The 4,582-nt window shown below is 40.8% G+C and overlaps 1 protein-coding gene across 1 annotated transcript in view; it reads right to left on the reverse strand.

Annotated features, from left to right (window-relative positions):
- The window catches only part of LOC105301694 (potassium channel subfamily T member 2), a 211,494-nt gene that overhangs the window by 67,121 nt on the left and 139,791 nt on the right, over positions 1–4,582 (reverse strand). The gene's annotated exons all lie outside the window — the stretch shown is intronic.

A 4,582-nucleotide genomic window follows, 5' to 3' on the forward strand; every position in this document is an offset into this window, starting at 1 on the left:
CGAATGAAATTATAGCCGACTAGGTCGGAAAACATCAGTCCACGAGGAGACCGTGCTACAGGCAGGCTCTGGCAGAAAATAACAAAATCCTAATGTGAGTTCATGGAAGGGAATAAGCGCCTTAAATTGGGGAGTTTAAAAATATTTCTGAGGAGACAGAATTCTCGATATAGCAAAATCCTCTAAGAAGCAGAAGAAATGGATTTAAGGCAGAGGAAACATTAAGAAAAGATGTAGGTGGCGGGAACCACGAGGTATATTTAGGATCTTGTTATTTGAAGAACACGCTATATATGTAAGAGAATCATGGGAGATAAAGACATAAAAATAAATGAGGGCCACAGCACAGAGAACCTGAAGTAAATAAAATGGTCGTATCCGAATCTAATTTGATAACGAATGATGAGCTATTAGAGGCCTTCCGAGGCTAGAGACGCATCAGATTTCTCAAAATATGTTTAACAGAATACTGCACCAGTGGCTCTTCAATAGGTGCGTTTCAGAAAACGTTTCCCAGGCAAACAGATTTGGGGTCCCCCTGATGGAGCGTCTTTCTGTGGAGCTTTTCAGTATACATCAGCTTGTACTGAAGAAAAACGAGTCATTTTCAGGGGTGCGTCATTTGCCTTTCTCGCGATTAGCCCCATTCAGACCTCCAGGGTTGACATCGTTTTTTGGTTCAGTTTCGTTTTTGTGGGTAGGAGAAACGGAGAGAGGACCATCAGAAATAAGAGGACAGTTCCTCTGTCTGAATTCCTGTGATCAAAGAAGCTGGAACTTCTGCGGAACTAGCAGAGCTATCTGTATAGTAGAAACAAGAACGGCTAACACATGTGCCCCAGTGGAATTCCCCGTGTCCCCGCCCCAACCCCACCCCCGCCAACGCACACAGCCGTTACAGGTGATGTGTCTTTCCCCAAATTCATAAGCCGACGCCCTAACTCCTGGAACCTCACTGTGGGACTGTGTTTGCAGACGGGGCCTTTCAAGTGATGATTAAGTCCAATGCGGTCGTTAGGTTGAGCCCTGATCCAACGTGACCAGCGTCACAGGGAGAAATTTAGACACACACAAGCTCAAGAATGTGGGCTCACGGAGCAAAGACCGTGTGACAGTCCTGGAATAAGAAAGGGGAATTAACGGGAAAACCAGTGACATTCAAATAAGGCCGATCATCTAGTCAGTATTAGTTCCTCATTTTGGTAATTACCCTGCAATTAAGATGAAAACATTGGGGGACATTTATACGGGAAGGGTGTGCATGAACCCCCTGTACCATTTTTACAACTCTCTAAGTCTGAAAGTAGTTCAAACAAAAAAGTAAACAAGACCAAACGAGACAAAAAACAAGCCATTAAAAATGGAAGGTTTGCTCTAGTGTTTCCCAATCTTTCTTGAGTATGTAATTTTATTTTTCAGGAACTGTATCAATATCTAAAAGCATTATTAATTGTGCCTTGGAACACAAATTTGGCAGCTGTGTGAAATAACAGAACCACTGGCCATATACCCCCCCCCCCCCCCCAAATACAAATCAATTACACTCCCTTTTGGCTTAATGTGTTTCTATTGTGTCTGCAGCTCTCACAAAACTATTAAGCAATCTCTGGAGAAATGGTTATTTGAGAAAGCCTGAATTCCACTTAAGTCTAAATGTACACAATTATAATGCTCATAATGCTCACGATAGAAAGTTAAACAACACTACCTCTATAATTTTACAGATGCTTTGCATTCGGTTAGAGGCATGACGCAATTTTGCCAGCTAAGGAACCAAGTGAAGGGATTCTTCCGCGTTTAAAGACATCCCTTACTTTGAAAACAACGGACAGAACTCAATGCCATGTTTACAAGTTAGTTTTCAGTTCACAAAGAACACTGCGACCCCCCGATCTGCAGTTTCTGGGTGCCGTTGATGAGAATAACATGCTTGCCCAGTAAGTTAACGAAGGGATTCTGACGAAGTCACCACACCCAGGAACACATTTACAAAACTGCAACTTTTAAAAATTGATTCTGCTAAAATCTAAAAGCAACTTTGCTTCCCCCGTTACTTCTCATATGTACCCATGGAATTTAGCATTGGGATTCTTTTATCTTTTTATCCATTTAAAATATTAAAAAAAATATATATCATATGCCAATTGATTTCTATTCGAAGCCTCCCTTTTTTTGGTAAATTAAAGTAAAATTATTTCATCCTATTATAATAATGTTATCATTATCTGAATCTGCTAGCAGCTGTTATTTGCTTATATTTATCTCATGTAATCATTATTTTCTCTGAAACTTATCTTTTTTTTATCTTTGTCTTCTACATTTTCTAAATCATATTTATCGTATTTAATCATTTTCTCTTAGATTATTTTTGTAATGCATTTCTTCCACACAAACTTTCAAATCGTCTCTAAAAACTTGTATCTTCAAGGAGACAGTGTTTTGTATCTCCTATAATTCTCTTTGCCTTTCTTGTAAAAATGTTCTTTGACCGAAAAATATGATACATCACTTGAGAGTAAAATGCCTGACATTGTATGTATTTCAGTCATCTTTTTCAAGATGTATTTAATACTAATTTCTGTAACACTTAAAACAGTGATTTTAAAGATCGGCCATGGTGAAAATACATGCCTTCACCCTTTATTGCTTGAAAGCATTCTGATATGTATTCGCTCATTCATGGTGTTCCAAAAAATATCCAAAGTTACTAACATTTATTCTCTTACAGTCCTGAGAATTGTCATACTTTGGTCTGACCTCTGAAACATTCTGACTTAGACATAAATTGCACGTGGGCAAGCTCGAGTATTTTTCTCTCCATCACAAACACAGCGTGCGGCTGCCAGCGCCCCGGTTCTGTCTTTAAAGCATCTCTCTCGCCATTTTCAAACTGACTGATGGCAAATGAAATGATTTCGCTGCATATAGAACCTAACTCATTTGATATCGGTTAATAGAGCCAGTGAAAAAGAAAGACCAAAGCCTGCGGTTCGGCACGGTGCACGCAGCCCTCAGGAGAGTCCTGCAGGTGACTTCATCAGGTTTCATGACTTTAAATGATGGCAGCCAAACTTATGTCTTCCATGTAGAGTCCTCCCTCACCTCCACACCGCATACTGGACAATGCTCGGGGAGGCTAATAAGTCTCTTAAACATATCTTGTCTGAAATAAAAACCCTGATCTCCGTGGTCTTTATCGTGGTAAATCACAGTTACATTGTTCTAGTTGCTCAGTCCAAAAATGTGCCATCGTCCTAGACCTTTTCTTTTCTGTTCTGCCCCACATCCTATCGATCAACCAATCCTGACAGCAAAACCTTCTAAATATATCTAGAACCTGAGCACTTCTCATCACTTTCATACTTCCAGAGGGTTTAAATTCCCTGGCTAGATTTTACCCATCATCTCTCCATTGCTTTTACTCAACCAAGAAGCCAACGCCTTTATTCCTCTGATTATTCAGATCTTATCACTCCTCTGCTCAGAATCTTCCAATGATTTCCCGTCCCAGAGCGACGGCCAGCATCCTGACAGTGGCCCGAGGGACCCTGCGTGACTGGCACGTGGTTGCCCCTGACCTCGCCTTCCCTTCCGCTCTCTTCTGTCTTTACTGCCTCTCACTGTTTCCCACGCCTTCGGACGTGCGTGCATCTTAGAGTCAAAGCTCGTGTCGCGGAGGTCCGCGCGGCTCAGCCCCTGGACTCGATCAGGTCACTGATCAACACCAGCTCCTTGGCGCGGTCCCGCAAGACTCTGTCTTTTGTAAGTCGGACCCACCGTGACACACTTGAACTTCCCGTTGTCCTCCCCCGCTCTGTGTTTCTCCACTGCGCTGTCGCCTTCTGAGAGAGTCCATATTTTACTTGTTTTTATTTATTATCCCTCTCCTCAGTTGGACTAAAAGCTCCCTGACAAGTGATCGTTCTGTTGATTTTAGTACCGAACTCATAACACCTCGTATGGCTCTGTCATACAGTAAACATTCAGAACGTAGATTGTTAAATAAATTGATGAGTCGACAAGAAAACTATTATCTCAAATTCTCCATATAAAACGATCGACTTAATGAAGCGTGTAATTGTCTCAGTGGTAGATGGCTTCACCAGTTGGTGAGTCACCCGTTTCTCTCTGCCAGCCTGGTGTTCTTCCTCTTTGCCACGTTCCTCCCTCAACTTACGAGTTCTGTTTATGACGTGAAACAGAGAATTTTAGTTGTGATGAGAACTCTCAGTTCTCAGGGTCCAGTCTTAGTTGCTTCTTTATTGAGAGAAGTTTCCAAATCACATAGTTTATAATATTATATGTTTGCTTTGGCTCTTTGACAGAAAACTTATTAAAAATATCTACAACTCTACTGTAGATACTTAATAATATTTCCTTATTTTAACTGTGTCAAATTCGCATCACCAGAATTGAGCTTTCAGTGACCTTCATCGTATTTCATATATAAAACTAAGTCTATCACGGTTACTTGTATGATTCAATACACGCGCATCTGAGGTCCTTTGATTTGCCTACGATATATAACCGAATTATTTAAAAAGAGTATAGCTATCCTTTTAAATAACCACGTAATATGTAT

Source organism: Pteropus vampyrus, unplaced genomic scaffold, assembly GCF_000151845.1.
Source record: "Pteropus vampyrus isolate Shadow unplaced genomic scaffold, Pvam_2.0 Scaffold248, whole genome shotgun sequence".
Classification (NCBI taxonomy): domain Eukaryota; kingdom Metazoa; phylum Chordata; class Mammalia; order Chiroptera; family Pteropodidae; genus Pteropus; species Pteropus vampyrus.